General features: G+C 37.4%; 1 pseudogene; it reads left to right on the top strand.

Annotated features, from left to right (window-relative positions):
- Positions 1-369: 369 nt before the first annotated feature.
- Positions 370-20,146, top strand: part of LOC149402746 (UTP--glucose-1-phosphate uridylyltransferase-like) — a 31,630-nt pseudogene continuing 11,853 nt past the window's right edge.

Raw genomic sequence — 20,146 nt, 5'->3', positions numbered from 1 at the left:
TCGGATCGAAGGGTATTGATTTATTTGCCAGTTTGGTTTTCCACTAAAGCCCGTAAGACCTTAAATATGTAAAAGGTCTCGAATTTGTGTTTGAGAAGATAGACAAAATCGTATCTTGAGTAATCATCGGTGAAGGTAACGAAGTATTCGTATCCTCCCCGTGCCTTTGTATTGAGTGGACCACACACATCAGAATGTACGAATTCCAACAACTCAGTGGCTCTTCGACCATTAGCAGAGAAAGGTCGTTTAGTCCTTTTTCTTTCTATACAATATTCACAAGTAGGCAATGAACCTATTGCAGAGGCTTGGAATGGACCGTCCCTCACAAGCACTAGTAGAAAAAGGGCTTTCAATGGCGCCTCTGTAATGGCGTTAGTGAAAAGATATTGTATCTCGATTTCATGTTGTAAAAATATTGCCCTCCATGTGTTTGATTTAATGTCAACACTTGATAGTGTATTTGTTTTTTCTTTCAGCGTTTTGTTTGATGATTCGGGTTATTTGATAGTGTATTCATAATCAATAGGCTTTTTTTCTGTGTTTTGTAGATTGCTGATTCTGAATGTGTTTGATTCTGAATATTGCAGATAGTTATGCATTTTTATGTTTCTAGTTGATCACCACTCTCTGTCAATAGCTTAGCAGAACTTAATATCAGAAATTCCTATGGGATATTGTACTAGGTAGCTATTTCACTCATTGATATTTACAACAGGGCTACCTAAAAATACATATATAATCTTAGGATCAAACTATGATGCTCAGTAGACTTAAGAATCCTTGTTATAGTCTTACACAGGCAATATTGAATATGATTCTGTTTATAAACTGCAGAAACATTCAAATCATTTTAATGGTTTGATCATTTTATTAGATCATGCACGTAGAAATATATTTTTAGTTGCTGTTGGATCCATCATAGTTGAATTATCGATACAAGCTGTTTGAGTTCAGGTTTCACACAACCTAAACTGACTACAAACTTTTTGACTCACAGATCAGTCATCGAAATTCGCGATGGGTTGACGTTTCTGGACCTTATTGTTATTCAGATTGAGAGTCTCAATTCCAAATACGGATGATACGTTGAAGGTGAATGTTTTTCTAAGTTTCTTTAAAAGTTTTGTTTGATGTAGATTCTGACTTTTGTGTTTAATTTAGATTGTAGAGAAGTACTCCTCAAATGTCGAAATTCATACTTTCAACCAGGTTTCGTGCTCAAATTCTTGATAATAACCTCTCTATTTTCAATTATTTGCTTACAAGAATATAAAAGTTTATGCTTCTCTTTTTTCTGAGTACATTCAGAGTCAGCATCCTTGTTTGGTGGTGGATGATGTTTCGCCACTACCGTCAAAGGGGAACCATGGGAAGGAAGGATGGTACGATTCACAGTTTCTCATATTTCCATAGTATATAACTTATAATTTTTTAGCGGTTCACACATTATAATCGAGTATTGTTTATGCTATGTTTTGTGGTTCTAATGAAGCACTGGTGTGATCATTACATATAATTTTGGCATGGTTTCATAATTTATTGGTCCTGGATTGAAAAAGCTGATGTAGGATTTATTTCCACCACTTATAAAATGTCTTAATCATCAAAGTCTTTGGTATTCTTTTCTTGGCAGAATAATAAGTGTAGAAAATCAGTTCGTCAGCTAGTCTCAGTTCGTCAACTCGTCTCACCATCAGTTCGTCAGCTCGTCTCACATTCAGTTTGTCCTCAGTTCGGAATCCACCTCAGCTCACTCCGAACTAACCTCACATCTTGGAACCAGCCGGTTCCTTGGAACTCTTCTCACTTTGGAAAGAGTGTTACATTTATTTTTCATTCTATTTCCTATGTCTTGTTTTCTGTGTATATTTATTATTCTCTATTTCCTAGAAGTAGTTATTACGCACATTTATTACACTGATCATGTATTTAGTCTAGTCTAATGTATCCACCATATCTATAAATATGTGATACAATTTCATATCAATAACAAGAAGAATATTTCTCAGACTCAAATCCCTCTCTCTCTAAATTTCAACATGGTATCAGAGCAGTAGAGCAGTTCGACCTCAAAGCTTCCGCCAACTCCGCCCGACGGCGATCGTCGTCGAGCGGAACACAAAAATACATATTTCACTCTCACACAATTATATGAGCTTATTTCCTGGTCCAATACCAAAAGCTCTATCCATTTCATTACTCACATATAGTTTATTATAGACTCTGGAAAATAACTCTGAGCTTATTTCACGGCCTCACGCCAAAAGCTCTTTCACACTTCCATATCTTCCAAATTCAAAAACATCAAAGGCTAATTTTTCCAAACGGCCTCCTATCCGCAAGAGTCTCATCATCAAGTCTCCTCATCACCGATTCTTCTCGTCGCCAAATCAGCTCTTCACCGAGCCTTACTTTGGTGACCTCTTCACTTCGGTGACATCTCCACTTGGTGACATCTTCACTCTTGCAGCCTAGTTCTCCGACAACTTCACAACCTCTGGCGCCATCCACAGCGGACACCCCGCAACGTCGCCAGAGATCCCAGAGCCAGCGCCACCTCTGCGACCGAGTCTTCTCTGATCTCTCATTCATGGACGTCTGTCGCAGCTCCGCAAATCAGCATCTCGACTTCGCCACTCGTTCCAAGTTCAACCTTGACTTCGCCTCTCTTCCCAAGCTCAACCTCGACTTCGCCACTCGTCCCAAGCTCGACCTCGACTTCGCCACTCGTCCCAAGCTCGACCTCGACTTTGCCTCTCGTTCCAAGTTCGACCTCGACTTCGCCACTCAGTCTTGGACCTCGACCTCGACTTGGATCTTGACCTCGACCTCAGTCTTGTTTGGAAAAGTGACTACGAGGTAACATTTTCATATATATATAGCGTCCCACTTCCGATAGTCAGGGGGAAAACCAAAACAATGCATATCCAAAGTGGTGCACCTATGATAACAAAGTATTCAGTGTCAAGCCTATTTGCCAAGTGAAGAATTCCGAGTGTCATCATCACCACGTATCAGCTTTGCACCGAGTCATCTCCTCTCTGAGTCACATCCTCACCAAACATATCAATTGGTGACCTCTCACTCGAAGAAATTCACAAAGCTTAAATTCATGTACTTTGGATAGTCAGGGGGAGAAATGAATCAATGACTATCCAAAGTGGGAAATGGCACACACTGAGCACACATCATTGAGCTCACCACCTCGACCTCATAACAATGAGCTCACCACCTCGACCTCGTAACAATGAGCTCACCACCTCGACCTCATCACAATGAGCTCACCACTGCCACCTATCAACAACGAGCTCACCATATCAACCTCGTCACAACGAGATCACCATCTCGAGCTCTCCACAGCGAGCTCTCATCATCAAGCCGAGCTCTCCGCACCTCGCACTCATCACCAAGTCTTCTCGTCACCGAATCATCTCGTCACCAAATCAGCTCTTAACCGAGCCTTACTCCGGTGACCTTTTCCCTTCGGTGACATATCCACTTGGTGTCATTTCGGCCAGGACATTATTCCCCACTACATCGAGCTCGCCACTAAGAAGTCTTCACTCTCAAGAGATCATTTCTTCTCCACTTCTGATAGTCAGGGGGAGAACAGAATAACTATCAGAAGTGAACGACACATTCGGGCTCTCACCAAATGAGCTCTTCACTTCATCACCAAGCTCTTATCCAACGAGCTCATCACTCAGTCAGAGGGAAAACTTGATCAATGACTATCCGATGTAGTCCCGCCAAGTTCTCACTCAGACGCCGAGCTCATGATTCAAAGCTACCATCTATGTCAAAGCTGGAAGGATCTCTACGCTGCTCGAACAAGTCAAGCTCCAACACCACTCCACACAACAACATGAACCAGCTCCAAGACTCAACTTCTGTTCCAAGACGCAACTCTAGGAACGAAGACCTGCAAAAGCGACAGGCATGCTTGGAGGAAAATCAGTTGTAGTCATGTGGAAGCTTGTATCACTGAACAAGCATATTCCAACTCGGACTCGTCGAAGCTTTTCTCACATCAAGCTCTCAACACAAGTTGTAGCCCAACCCGCCGAAGTTTTCAGCTCTCAAGATGGAGCCGAAGTCCTCGAAGCTCGCATCTCAACAGAGAAACCTTGTAACGTCCAAGCTCATCCTCAGACTCGTCCGCACTCACCTCACATTGAGACCAAGCACGAGAAAGTTCAACTCAATGACTATCCAATTGACGAGCCTCTTCGAACTGTGCAATCCAAGCTCGATTTCTTCATCATATTAAATCAAGCTTGAGGGGGAGTGTAGAAAATCAGTTCGTTAGCTAGTCTCAATTCGTCAGCTCGTCTCACCATCAGTTCGTGAGCTCGTCTCACCATCACCACGTCAGCTCGTCTCACCATCAGTTCGTCAGCTCATCTCACATTCAGTTCGTCCTCAGTTCGGAATCCACCTCAGCTCACTCCGAACTGACCTCACATCTTGGAACCAACCGGTTCCTTGGAACTCTTCTCACTTTGGAAAGAGTGTTGCATTTATTTTTCATTCTATTTCCTATGTCTTGTTCTCTGTGTATATTTATTATTCTCTATTTCCTAGAAGTAGTTATTACGCACATTTATTACACTGATCATGTATTTAGTCTAGTCTAATGTATCCATCATATCTATAAATATGTGATACAATTTCATATCAATAACAAGAAGAATATTTCTCAGATTCGAATCTCTCTCTCTCTAAATTTCAACAATAAGTATAAATATTTATTGTGATACCAGTCTGTTATTAGTTTCTTACCATAAATCAACACTACTAGATTTATCTAGACACAATTTTTATAACACTTAAATCAATTCTGATTGATAACATATCCTTGGCATAATGACAAGTATAGATATTTATTGTGATACCGGTGGAACAATATAGCATTTGAATCGATATAGAGTGGGTTAATATGGGTTGTTCTCAGAAATAACTACATTGGAGATGAGTTTCGCAGAAGTTATAACTTCTGCAGTGATATTGGTTCTAATTATAAATCCTAACTATCTCCTTTACGAAGTGCATACAACTGAAGAGATAATAAGGCTTCGATGCATACTTACTATTCCTTAGAATTGAAAACTATGTTTCATTTTCAATGTATGTAAGACGTATTTCTGCTCGATATAGAGATCATGCAGATAAGAAAAGATATATTATGAGAACCCTACAAGGTGGGCTGAACATTGAATAATCATATGTTCTGGAAAAACAAAGGTTTGAAATTGCTCTATGAATAATTCAAACAAGTTACTACTTGGAGAGATATAGATTAACCATCCTCACTGGTCCTTCGCCTTCAGAGATTTATGTTATAATTATTGTTTCCATCCTATGGATTAGATTTTTTCATCACTCTTTCTTCATAGTTTAATTTTATGGCGTTGCGTGTATGCTTATGGATTCCATTGTACAACTTACTTAAAAAAAAAATTATGTCATTTTATTTATTTAGGTATTCTGTAAGGAGTGTTTATGCTTTGTCTTTGTGGTATCAGAATGATTTCACTAACCTGCCTTGCTGTGTAGTGTCCGATGCTATATAACTTTTGTTATAATACTGTTCGTGATTCTTTTGTAATGAAGGTACCCACCCGACCATGGCGACTTATTCCCATCCCTAAAGAACAGCGGGAAGCTTGATGATTTATAATCTAAGGTGAGAATAGTATATAAAATTTATAAATCTCGTCGCACTTTCTCTCCTTTACAAGGCTATAGCTTTAGGCCATCCCTCCATATTTTATAACACAGTAACTTACCATTGTACTTTATCGTCCTATGCAGGGTAAAGAATATGTATTCATTGCCAACTCTGATAACTTGGGCGCCAATGTGGATTTGAGTATCCTTTACAATTACTTATCCTAGTTTGTTAATTTACTTGTGAGATATGGAATGCAAAGTATCCTTTTCTGCAACTATTTTTTCCTTGACTAGACATTACAGATATCTCAAGTCATTTAATTAGGAACAAAAACGAGTACTGTATGGAGGTATGCAAATCAATTTCCTCACCTTTTAATGCATCAGTGTTGTGCTCAAAATTTTTATTTTCTGAACCAGGTTACACCCAAAACCCTGGAAGATGTGAAAGGTGGTACTCTCATCTCGTACGAAGGGAGAGTTCAGGTATGTCATTTCATCCGTTTTCAAATACTTTCCATTTTTGTAGGTATCATTTTTAGTGGTGCGATCAAGACACTTACAATCAAGTGGACATCAACGAGTTTCGTGACGAATGGTATCAATTTTTTTTAGATGACATTTCCAAGAAAGACAAAGACGGATATGTTAAACATACTTAGACCTTATGAACTTGGTGAAGACGTTAGATATAGTTTGAACTTATGAATATGGTGGATGTTAATTGTTTTTATTTTTATTTTTGATGAACTTGTGAATCATAGTTAGAAATATTTTTCTAGCTTGGAAAATAGAAGAAATTATGGTATTATGAATGGTTTCTTTTTTTTTTTTTTAAGAAAAAGAATGGTATCATGTATTGTTTTTCTTGGTTGGTTTTTGGTATTAAGATTATATTTTTATTGATGTATGTAAGAATGCAGAATTGCAGGCTACTGATATTATTAATATCTATTTTGAGAGCAATAATTAAGAAACTTTTTGAATAAAAAAAAAAAAAAAACCCACAAATAATGGCGGTCCGTTAAATGTCGCCATAATAGCTTAAATAACGCGCCAACTTTACAGCGCCATTTAAAGTTTGAATTTCGCGGGTTGTATGACGTGACAAGACTTTTAATGGCATTCGAAAGAGAAACGCCATTAAAACCCTTCCCAGTACTCTACCACGCGGATATGACACGTCGGCACATTTAATGGCGCTTTTTGGTTTAAACGACATTATATATCTTTAATGTCGCCTATTTTAATGGCATTCAAAAAGTTACATTAATTCTCTATAATGGTGCACTTTGAACGCCATTAAATCCATTTTTCTACTAGTGAAGTCTATTAATCCTGTCTAGACTGATATGACCAAGTCTTAAGTGCCAGAGATATGTTGATCTTATAAGATCGGAGGAATCAGAAAGTTTGATCCTTTTTGGATCCTTAACTAGATCGTTATCTATTTCAGTGTCTAAAAGCGAAGGTTGTGTACGATAAATGTAAAAAATAGCATTCTTCATACATGCATGAGTGACGAAAGAATTATTGGAAAGAGAAATTCTAATTCCATTCTTAATAAACTTAAACAATAATCTTGCTCACAAAGACGAGCAACAGATATCAAGTTTTTCCCGAGGGAAGTAACAAAATAAACATTATTCAAATTTAAAGTTTGATCTTCAAAAGATAGCGTCACAGATTCCACGACCTTTGCTGACACCGAGCTCCCATCACCCCATCTGAAGGAGAAGTCACCTTCCTCTAAGCTTTTGCTTTTCCTGAAACCAGTCAAGGAACAACAAATATGGTTAGTATCAGCGGAGTCAAGAATCCACGTTGATACATTATCAGCTACTAAGCATGCTTCTGTAATAAGTACAATACATTTTTCCTTTGTTTTGAGGTAGGCAGGACAGTTCATGCGCAAGTGTCCGGGTTCATTGCAGTGGTGACATTTGTCGTTAGACTTGTCCACCTTGACTGCCCGGGGCTTCTTCTTCTTCTGAACCTTGCCTTGCTTCTTCTTCTCGGTCTTGTGAGCTCTCTTCTTTGATATAGAGGTGGAGGCTTTGTGATTAGTAGCATGTGCCTCTCCTTGGTTCCTCTTTCTCTTAGTGAGACCTTCAGCAGTGTGAAGCTCCTTCATTACCTCGGTAATAGTGTGCTCTAGCTTGTTCGTGGAGTAATTCAGCTTGAAGGTATTAAAGATTCGGGGAGAGTTTCCATGATCATATCTATTTTAGTCTCTCCATCAATCTCCGATCCTAGGATTTTCATTTCATTCAGATAACTAATGATCAGCATCATATGGTCTCTGACAGGAGTCCTAGACTTCATGCGACAGTTCATAAACTATCGGACTGCTTGCTGTCTAGCCTGACGCCCTTGCCCTCCAAACATCTCATGCAGATTATAGAGCATGTCATCGGCTGTCTAAATGTCACGATGCTGCTGCTGGAGCACATTGTTCATAGATGCTAAGATATAGCACCTCGCAATCTCATCGGAGCAGAGCCAGGCCGCCAAGGCGTCCTTGTCCCCTTGAGTCAAATCATCATTTGTCTGAGGAGGACGCAGGGTGGTGAGTACCCACTTGTGCTTGTCAACGGTAAGGACGATGTCGAGGTTACATTTCCAATCAATGTAGTTTTCGCCTTCGAGTTTGTTTGAGGAAATGATGGTTGAGAGAGGGTTGAGAGACATTTTGCTGAAAATAAGTTTAAACAAGTTTACGATTAGTCTTTTGGTTTAGGATTTAAGTGTGATGACCCGACTTTTCGGACCGTCTTACTTATCTTACTTTTTAAACTTTAGAAAAATCTTTAGAAAAACTTGGAGGAATTTTTTTTTAAAACACATCGAATAAAGGCGAACCTAAATTTTAAAGATCTTAAAAAGAAACAAAAGCATATAAGACAAATATGAAGATTGCATATCAAACATTTCATGAGAAGTACTTAACCAAAATTGAAAATACGAATTTGAAACAAAACATAGCACCAAACATACTAAAACATTATCCATAATCTAAAACTCAGCCAAAGTAGAAAACTCTTTGAAACTTCATAACTTTGAAATAATTGAAAATAAAAACTTTAAAATTTATTTCATAAAGACTTGTAGCGGAAGACTTATTCTGTAAATGAAAACCATAACTCAACCATCTCGCTATCGACGCCACTAGTCCGCCCTGCTCAGTTCCTTGCAAGTTGTATACCTACAACACAGACGTATATTTTTTTTGTTGAAGAAATGAGCTTACGCTCAGCGAGAATAATATAAAGCTCACAAAATAAAAAGAGTAATGCAATGCATGAACCGGTTATTAGTATTTTAAAACTAATTGGTGACTTGATCATTCTTTTCTTGATTCTATTAGCTTTTAGTTCGGGGTGCCCCTAGGGTAGTCGTACCTATTTCAGTGCGCACTTTAGAGACAAAGATATGGAGTTGCAAGGTCTCACACTTTGCTCTAGCTAATAAGCATATTAGGGCCTCGACCCGAGAAATGTCCCCATTTGGGCCCTTAAATCGGATCGAGAAATTCTCATTAAGACCTCCGTAGCTCGAGACGGTACGACTCCCTTGCTTATCTTTATCCTTTCACTTTTTTATTTTTGTTACATGCATGAATGACGTATGACATAAAATATACAGGATAACATGACTAGAAATAAAAACATGATATAAGTATTCTAATTTATAACATATCATCATATAACATACCATACCATATCATATCATCACATAACATACCATACCATATGATATCATAAACTCAACATATCATAACATATCAGTCATAATTTATCATACCATACCATATCATACCATAACACACATGTGTCAAACAATCACACAATAACAATTTCAAAAAAAATAAATTATTAACTCATTCAGATCATATACTTATCGTATTTTATTTTGAACTAATCTGTGTTGTAGTGAGATTATTTTCACCTTCGTTTCGGAAACTACGACCGTTAGTCGTGCACGGCTCGGAAAAAATAGACGGCTCGGAAAAGCTAAGCGGCTTAGAACCTAATCGATGGAAAATATTTTTGGGGATCAGCTTCGAAACGGATTTCAAGACATAATTTAGATTCTGGAAATTTTCAGAAACGACATTCAACGTGAAATTACTAAAATACCCTTGGCTACTAGGGTTCCGGGGGAAAAATAGGACTCTGTAAAAAAAATAACTATAAAACATAAATTTGAGCACTTTGTGAAAACATCCTTTAACTATTTCTTAAAAATAGAACAAGTATATCATCTTACTTTAAAACTTGTGAAAAACTTGTCTGCGGACCGATCGTAAAATAACCATAAAATAATATGTATAGCATGAAAATATTTTTCGATTAGTGTTTTGAAAAGAAGACATGTAAACTAGTATCTCCAAAAAGAATCAACGCAAAATCATAATTTTTGAATCCACAGAAAACATTTTAAAGTTTGAAAATCAGAAATAGGCCAGACCAGCGAATCAGGTCTGCGCACTGATTTCAAAATAATCGGAAAATATTATGTATTTCATAAAAATATTTTTCGATTAAGGATTTAGATAAAAGACCTTTAATCCTAACGTTTCCAAAAAGAATCGATGCAAAAGAATGACTTTTGAAGCCACGATAAGCATATGAAAATTAGGTTTTGATTAAAACCGAACCAGAAACCTTTTTTTAGCTAAAAGCTCACTCAAAATAAAGTCACAAACAATATAGAAATTAATTTGAGAAAGACCACGAAATATATATCAAAATTCTCAGACGATTCTGAAAAGTAAGTCTTCAATGCTTACAAAACTCAAGAAAAAAGAGAGAAGGATTTATTTATTTGGTGGATAGTGTTTTTAGGATAAGAGATAGTGAAAAATGGGAGAGAAATAGGCAGGGGAGAGCGTGAGAGATAAACAGCATGAGAAGGGATGAAAAAGAGTTTCTCACATTCCTTAAAGTGTTTATATAGGCATTTATTCTAACCCTAAGTAAAACAATACAAGTTTTTTTTTTTTTTGAAGCACACAACTACGTACGCGGCTTCAATGCTGCTAATAAAAACTGTCGAGGTTTTATATCAGTCGCAGTTAAGAATTAGTCACAACACAAATAATATCTAATAGAATTATAGATATTTCCATCTATATATGCGGTTATTTTTTTTCACGTGAAGTAGCTTCCTAATCTACACTATAATATTATGTATAAAGATTTTATTGTATGCGAGTAAACAAAAATACAAACCAAACACTTATACATGTTTATATAGTATTACTATACATATTCTTATTGTGATCGTAGACATCACTATTATATGAATAAAATAATATTTATTCTCGTATGCACATACATATATATATATATATATATATATATATAAATATATGTTTATAACTTTTAATTTTTGGAAAACTAACTCTATATTATTTTGTTTTCTTGAAAAACAAATAAAACAAGATGTATACATCTACGCATTGCCTATATAATAATAACATATAAATTTACATAAAATATATATATATATATATATATATATATCAATAAACTCCGTATAATTTTCTTTGGACATAATTCCAACTGAAAAATTAGAGAAAGCTCTATATGAACGTGGCTAATATATTCTACACATCTCGAAATTAAAATTTCAATTCTAAGTATGAAAATTTTAGAACGTAGATTTTTGGGGTTTCACACTAAGTTTGTTTCTTTAGGATGAACAAGACAGAAGAATGAACAAGTTTGACTAGCCACCTTGTAAAAAGTTTTATCACTCATATCCTTTCGCAGGGTCTCGAGGGAAGATTACTATGGATTGAGTCTAAGTGTGTAACCAACCACTTAGTCCATGAGATCTACTTTGAAAAACAATCCACCAAGGGGACGCCTTGTCTCATCGTTTCACTCTCGGACGTAGCTCTTCTAGCAATGATCAGAGCAAAGCACCGTAAGTACTCTCATTTAAGAGAGGGCAACGAATGGGACTCTTACAATTGTACTTTTCATTAGTGTTGGGGATCGTGGGTTGCAAACAACAAGTATAACCCTCCCACTTAGTTTTTATAGTTGGCACATTGTCTTTTATATGTTGGGAAACACGTTTCCTAGTTTATAGAGAGACAGAGTGGAATTGTAAAAAATGAATCTTAGATCAACATGTTTCAAGGGAGAGCAGTGTTAATGCACAAAGGCAAATAGTACATACTCAGACATTTCCTATTTTCTACAAGGGAAAGTGTGTGAGAAAAGATTTAACTTTTAACTCACTTGAACACTTGAAGTTTGAGATTACACATCTTCTTGCATCTTCTTGCCAACTGGTCTTCGAGGAGACCTCCCACTTAAAGTTTCAAGAGCAATAAATTTTTAACATAAGTGATATAGATATAGTTTTGAAAACATTTTGAAAAACATATTTGATTTGGATGACAAAACATTTTCAAGTTTGAAAGTGAAAACTTTTCAAAATTCAAACTAGTTTTTATAAAATCTCAATTTCAAGTAAATATTCAAAAAATCAAAACTTTTCAATCTTACGCATTATGTTTATTATACTTAAAAAAAATATTTTTTCTCAAGGAAATTTTTGCTTCGAGTTCTAGAACTCTCAGAATGGGATCCTGAATTTGGAATCCAAAATTTTTCAGAAATCCTGGAATCCCGGACTGCAAGCACCTCGGAGTAAAAATGCCATAGACGGCGGCTCCGATGTCCAATTGAGCTAATTCCAAATTATTTGGAAAGTAGACCCATAGGCCTTTAATTTGGTCTATGAACTATTCAAGTCCGAGTTTCGATCAGAGAGATACACTCATTTTACGGAGACGTATTCTTAAGCTCAAGGAATTTTGGACAGAAATTCAGACGAGGACAAAAATGCAAAAGAATTAGGTGTAACGAAATATTTTATTGAGTTGTTAAGTCTTATTAATATGTTTTTATTAAAACAAGGTAACAATATAGCACAAAAGAAAATAACAACAACCATAAAACAGGCGAGTAAATAGTGTAGAAAATCAACATGCATTTTAATTTAAAGGCAAGAGCAATAAATAAAAAAAAATCTAAAAAACAATTCTAGCAAATTCATTACTCGAGTAAAATTAAGAAAACAATTTTCATACTCATAGTTCAAATTACATGCACATGGTTAAACTTTGACTATAGATCTGATACCATTTGCTGGAATAGATCTAGGATTAAGAATAATTTATCGCTTCCAGTAAGCGGCGGAATATAAAAAATTCTTTAAAACATGTAAAACGATTTTACTACATGGACAAAGTGCATGAACATATAATCTAAAATAAAACTATAATGAGTTTTCACTCGTTACCAACCTTGCTTGAAGCTTGAGCGTTGAGAAGCTTTTGGATTTGTTGAATCGCTCGTCTACCCACTTAGCTTGTCTTCTTCGTGTCTTCTTAAATTCGAGTAACCATAAAAGTTTCTACCACTAGAGTCTTCGAGTTTAGAAAGCATTTAGTGTGTGGGCACTGTCAAACACAATGACTCAAGAAGTAGTCTTAGAACCAAAGAGCTAATACAAAATGCTAGGTCTAATGAGGACCTAGGTGCCAAAACAAAAGAGCAAGAAGAAGAGAAGGAGAGAAAGGTGGACGGCCAACTTAGAGAGAGAAGGTCTCACCAAAAACTTGTTTCAACATTGTGAATGTGGTGTGGTATTTATAGGCGAATGGATTGTCTTGAAGAGGCAATTTCCTCGTTTCTATTATGGTTGAATATCACATATTCATGAGCACAATATTTGTTTCCCATTCCTATCATAATATTACCAAGGCTGGAAATTTGTTTCCCTTTTCCTCTATGTTGGCCGTGTGACTTAATAGCTATATGCTATAAATTTGTTTCCTCTATTCCTTTTTGGCTAGTATCGTCATACATAAATGCACAAAATAATTTCCCTCTTTCTCTTGATGGTGTCCACGAATTTTTCATCTAGAACAAGCTTCTAGATGTTTATTTATTTGTTCAAGATAATACAAGAAAAGTCCATGTAGAATTTTCACATAAAATTCCATAAAATGAAATTCAATCCTCAAGGCCCAAATCCTATCTTGGCAGTGTGGATTAATTCACATTGTCATCATATGACAATGTCCAAAATCTTATTTTGACATTTATACCACCTCATGTCGTTATGGACAAAATTACCGTTTAGACAATTTTTGTAAAATTTGTCTAGTTCAACACTCGAACTTGTTTTGACTTAGCTACTAGTTTAACAAATCCTACTCTAATGACTTGTGGTAGTGACCTCATGGATCAAAATGAACAAAGCTAGCTAGCATACTTGGACACAAAACTTCACAAACCTTTTCCATGTTCTAGCTTAATGTCAACTAGCTTAATACTTGGACATTTTCGTAAAATTCGTCTAGTTCAACACTCGAACTTGTTATGACTTACACTACTACAAATTCATATTTCTGGTGCGGATAGGTATTAGGTGCGACATGTCGCACCTAATAGTCACACCTAAGCACATATTAGGTGTGACATTTCGCACCAGAAAGTCCTTCGGATGACTAAAAATTTTGTTAGTGTTTAGTGGTATTCGGTGCGACATTGTCGCACCGGATATAAAAATGTCGCACCGAAAAGTATTGTCGCACCTAATACTTTCAGGTGCGACAACTGTCGCACCTAATGGTTTTAAAATTTAAAACTGTCAGAAAAATCCCCCCGAAAATTTTTGGTTGTGTGATTTTATATTCGGTGCGATATTAGGTGCGACATGTCGCACCGGATATGAGTATTAGGTGCGACATTGTCGCACCCAATAGCTTTAGGGTATTTTAAATACCCAGCATCCTTCTTCCTCGCCCGAACGCTTTCCATCTCTCTGCATCTTTCACTCTCTCTATCTTACTCTCTCTCCCTCTCCGACGCCTCCACTCGGCCTATATCCGGCGACTTCCGTCCTTTCCGCCGTGAACCTCGCCGTCCTCTTCCAAGGTACGTCTCTCTCTGTCTCCCCCTCTCTCTTTCAATCTCAGTGTCTCTCTCCGAGCTGCAGGTCCGTCGACGGCGACCGCAATTGAAGCCGCCACTGAGTACTCGTCCTCTTCCGCCATTGGCCGCCCGTGACCCCCTCAGCTGAGCCCCGTTCCTCCCCTAGCCGCCCGTGACCCCCTCGGCTCTGCCCCGGTCCCCTCGCCGCCCGTGATCTCCTCGGCTCAGCCCCGGTCCGCCCGTGACCATCCCTCGGTCCAGCCCCGTGATCCCATCGGCTTAGCCTCAGTCCGCCCAAACAGCTCCCGGCCCTTCCCCGGCCCGCTGACGCCCGATTCATGTTGTCAATGGTGCCCACAAGAAGAGTTGTAGTCTTTATTTTGAACATTTGATGTAATAAAGTCTCATGAAGACTCTTGCTTGTAATTGCCTATTCATTCATTAATAAAGTTGAAACGTTCATTCAATCTTCCTTGTCTGAAGCTTTATGATAAAACCATAGTCTTTTAGTCCATAAACAAACTTAACAACTTACGAAGAGACAAATGTAGATTTGCATGAACAAACTCTTCGTAGTTTGCTTAAAACGATATATTCGCAATCTTAGGGTCAAAGGACTATTGACCTCAGTATGATTGTTAGAAGAATCTATGATGTCTGGTTATGAGGCATTGAGAGTTTGGGACTCTATAGTTCTTCTAGGTATCTTCCGAAGATACTGAATTGACCAGTGCACTTCTAGAGACAATATAAGAACAAACCATTTAACTTCTTATGTCTCGAAGTCACTATGTATGAATTGCATCATGCTTACCTTAATCCTGAAATGAGACATGCCATTTCACACCTTAATATTCTCATTTGAGAAAGTCAAAGTTCGGACTCACTATGTGATTCCGAACAAGGCCTATTGGTGAAGTACTAAGTTGTGAGTCTGTCATGAGTAACTTTGTGAAGTTCTCATAGATATGGAATTCATGTACAAGATTGCTGAAATGCAATGTATGTCACCTCATGCTTTGTTCCTTGGAGTGTGAATAAATGAACTGGCCAGTGTCCAAATTGAGTCCTGACTCTTTTGGATGAAACAATGTGACTTGTTAGCTCCTCGTCAATACATTGTTTCTAACTTATTCACAAGCGAAAAAGGAGTTGAGGAAATAACGGCTAGAAGGGTAAAATGGTAATTTAGTAAATCCCGACTAGCTGATGACATTCATGAAGGGTAAACATAGATAATATTCAGTGGATCCGCTCATCATAAATAGGTCGAATTCTTGAGTAGAAAATAAATTCATTTGAACCGAGAGATTTTCAGTGTCAGCTCTTTAGTGGAGTCAGTTGGCATTAAGCTAAACTTGGAAAAGGTTTGTGAACTTTTGAGTCCAAGTGTTTAGCTAAAGCTTTGTTCATTTGGGTCCATGAGGTCACTGTCACGAATCACATCGATAGGAATAGTTAAACTGGAAGCTAAGTCAAAACAAGAACGAAAATAGTGAAAAGGGTATTTTTGTCTTTTGAGACAAACGATGAAATGAATGTCAATAAATTTTTGACAAGGTCATTTTATGACATGTTTCACTCGGCCATGACTTGATCATTTGGCCTTGTGAATTAATTTCATTTCATAAGAATTTTATTGAAAATTCTTATTGGGCCTTTTTCATGTTGTCATGAACAAATGGAAAAGCTTCTAGAAGCCCATTCTAGAAGGACATAGGCGCCCAACATACCCAACCAAGAGAGAATATTTTGTGCATAAATGTATCAAGATACTTGCCAAAAGAAAAAGAGGAAACAAATTTGCATGAGGATGCTATATGGAATTCGGCCAAGAGAGAGACAAGGCAAGGCATGGAACAAAATAGGAAACTATTCCAAGACTTAATGAAGTCTATTTTGGCCGAGCTTCTCAAGGAAAAGAAAGAGGAAATTGGCTCATTTTATAGAAGAGGAAACTACCTTATTGAAGGTGAGACCTCTCCTATAAATAGGAGCCTCATTCTTCTCATTTTCAATTCATCCAAGTTTAAGAGATTTGAGAGACTCTCTCTCTAGAACTTTGGCCGAAAATCCTCTCTCTCTCTCTAGTTTATTTTCGATTATTTCTTGTTTTGGCACCTAGGTCCTCACTCGACCTAGTGTTTAGCTCTGCGACTTCGAGACTCGTTCTCAAGTCGTAGTGTTTAAAAGTGCCCACTCACTGATTCCTTCTTTTCGAGTGATTTAGTGATAGAAACTTTCGTGGTTGCTCGAGGTGCCTAGGAAAGAAAGAGAGACGTGCTGCGAGGGGAGACGAGCGTTGCAACTTTCCAAAAGCTTCTACAAGGTTCAAGCTTCAAGAAAGGTTAGTAACTTTAATAGCTCATATTAGTTTTTATTTACATGTACATGCTCTTGTCTAGGTTAGTAAAAACTAGTTTTACTTAAAAAGAAAATTTTTAAAATTCCGCCGCTTAACGAAGCGTTAAACTTTTTCTTAAACCCTAGATCGATTCCAACAAATGGTATCAGAGCTATGGTCAAAGGAATGCATGTGCATGTTTTTAAATTATGAGCTTGAAAATCGTTTTCGAAAGTTTACTAATTTTGTGACAAGTTAGAATTGTAATCTTAGATTTTTTTTATTTTATTGCTCATGCCTTTAAATTAAAAACCATGTTGATTTTCTATGAGTTTGGGATGATGTTAAAACACATTAGAATCAGTTCTAAAAGTTTTTAATTTTTTATATTGAAAAACGTGTTTTAAAGGTTCGAGTAAAATTTTGTGACTAGTTTTGTTACCTTGCTAGTTTCTTATTTTTACTTGAATCGTTTTATGCTTGTTGTTATTTATTTTATGCCTTGTTATTACCTTGCTAATAAAACACAAATAAAAGCTTTAAACAACATCTTAAAACGTTCCGTTACACTTGATTCTTTTTCGCGCCTAAGTAGGACCAAGTTTTAATTTATTTCTTTTTAAAGCTCTGTCTGTCCTCTGTCCAATGCCACCGGTTTCGGCTGAAAAGGACATCGGAGCCGCCAGATATGGCGATTTTACTCCGAGGTGCGCGGCTGTCTGAAACTCCAGTTTTTTAGAAATCCGGATTTTCAAACCCCACTACCATGAGTTATAGAACTCTAATGAGAAAACTTTCTTGAGCAAAAATGTTTTTCATATGGTTATAAACATGATGTGTAAGATTAAAATGTTTTGATTTTTGAAAGTTTAATTGAAATTGAATTTTTACAAAACTAGTTTGAATTTTGAAAAACCGTTTTCATTTTCAAACTTGAAAATTTTTGTCATCCAAATCAAATAAGTTTTCAAAATGTTTTCAAAACTATATCTATATCACATATGTTCAAAATCTATATGCTCTTGAAATTTTGAGTGGGAGGTCTCCTTGTAGACAAGCCGAAAAATAAAAAGATGTGTAATCTCAAACTTTCAAGTGTTCGAGTGAGTTGAAGTTCACACTTCCCTCACGCACTTTCCCGAAATAGAAAATAGGAAAAGATCGAGTATGTACCTTGTGCCTTTATGCACTAATACTGCTCTGAACATGTCGATCTAGGATTCTCTTCTAGTTGTCCGCTCTGTCGCTCTCTAACTAGGAAATTTGTTTCCGAACTTATAAGAGTCGATGAACCAACTCCAAAAACTAAGTGGGAGGGTTATATTCGTTGTTTGTAACCCGCGATCCCCAACACTAGTGAAAGATGCAATAACGTGGGACTAAGAGCCGCTCTTGCGACCCTCACTTAAATGTGAGTACTCCAAGGCGTTATTGCTTCGATCATTGCTCAATGAGCTACGTCCGAGAGTGATGTAATGATGGCAAGGCCTCCCCTTGGGGGATTGTTTTTCAAAGCTGATCTTTTGGACTAAGTGGTTGGTTGCACGCTTAGGCTCAATCCCTAGTATCCTCCCTTGAGGCTCTGCGAAAGGATGTGAGTGATCAAACCAATTTACAAGGTGGCTAGTCAAAATAGATGTATTGACATCTTGGCTTAGCATTAATGATGTGTCATTTACTTATAAATGGAGATTTTTTGCGGCCTTCTCTTGAGGGAGTAAATTATCGTTTGGTTTATAACACCTTTGGATTTTACAAAAGTCTTAATAAAACTTAAATCCTAAACCAAAGACTAATCATAAACTTGTTTCAACTTTAATAGGCAATATGTCTCTCAACCCTCTCTCTACAATTCTTTCCTCGAATAAACTCGAAGGCGACAATTACGTCGACTGGAAACGTAACCTCGACATAGTCCTTACTGTCAACAAGCACAAATGGGTTCTCACCACCCCCTGTCCTCAAACGAATGATGATTCGACGCAAGAGGAGAAAGACGTCCTGGCGGCCTGGCTTCGATCCGATGAGATTGCGAGATGCTATATTTTGGCATCGATGAACAATGTGTTGCAACAACAACATCGTGATTATGAAACTGCCACCGATATGCTCTACAATCTCCATGAGATGTTTGGAGGGCAAGGACGTCAAGCTAGGCAACAAGCGGTCCGACAATTCATGAACTGTCGTATGAAGGCTGGAACTCCCGTTAGAGATCATATGATGCTGATCATTAGCTATCTCAACGAGATGGAGATTCTTGGATCTGAGATTGATGGGGAAACTAAAATAGATATGATCTTGGAAACTCTCCCCGAAACCTTTGATACCTTCAAGTTGAATTATTCCATGAACAAGCTGGAGTACACTGTTACCGAGCTCATGAAGGAACTTCAAACCGCTGAGGCACTCACTAAGAAAAAGAGGGCTCAAGGAGAAGTACATGCTACTGCCTCCACCTCTGGATCTAAGAAGAGACCTCGCAATGCCGAGAAGAAGAACCAACATAAGGTTCACACGAAGAAGAAGGCGCCAAAGGCTCCAAAGGTGGACAAGTCTAACGACAAGTGCCACCACTGCAACGAGCCTGGTCACTGGCGTAGGAACTGTCCTGCCTACCTCAAAACCAAAGCAAAAGGTATTGTACTTGTTATTGAAGCCTGTTTAGTAGCTGATAATGTATCATCGTGGATTATTGACTCCGCTGCTACTAACCATATTTGCTGCTCCTTGACTGGTTTTAGGAAAAGCAAAAGCTTAGAGGATGGCGACTTCTGCTTCAAGTGGGGTGATGAGAGCGTGGTGTCTGCGAAGGCTGTGGGATCCGTGACGCTATCTTTTGAAGATCGAACTTTAAATTTGAATAATGTTTATTATGTTCCTTCCTTTGGGAAAAACCTTAATCTGTTGCTCAACTTTTCGAGCAAGATTATTATTTAAAGTTTATAAAGAATGGAATTCGTATTTCTTTTTCTAATTCTTTCGTCACTGATGCATGTATGAAGAATGGTCTTTTTTACATCTATCCCACTCAACCTTCTCTTTTAGACACCGAAATAGATAACGATCTAATTAGGGAGCCAAAGAGGATCAAACTTTCTGAATCCTCCGATCTAACAAAATCAACATACCTCTGGCACTTAAGACTTGGTCATATCAGTCT

This window comes from Urtica dioica, chromosome 3 (assembly GCF_054948205.1).
Source record: "Urtica dioica subsp. dioica isolate 48M chromosome 3, U.dioica_male_clone48M_v1_H2, whole genome shotgun sequence".
Classification (NCBI taxonomy): Eukaryota; Viridiplantae; Streptophyta; class Magnoliopsida; order Rosales; family Urticaceae; genus Urtica; species Urtica dioica.
The sequence above is the reverse complement of the archived record's forward strand: the minus strand, read 5'-3'. Positions and strand labels throughout refer to the sequence as shown.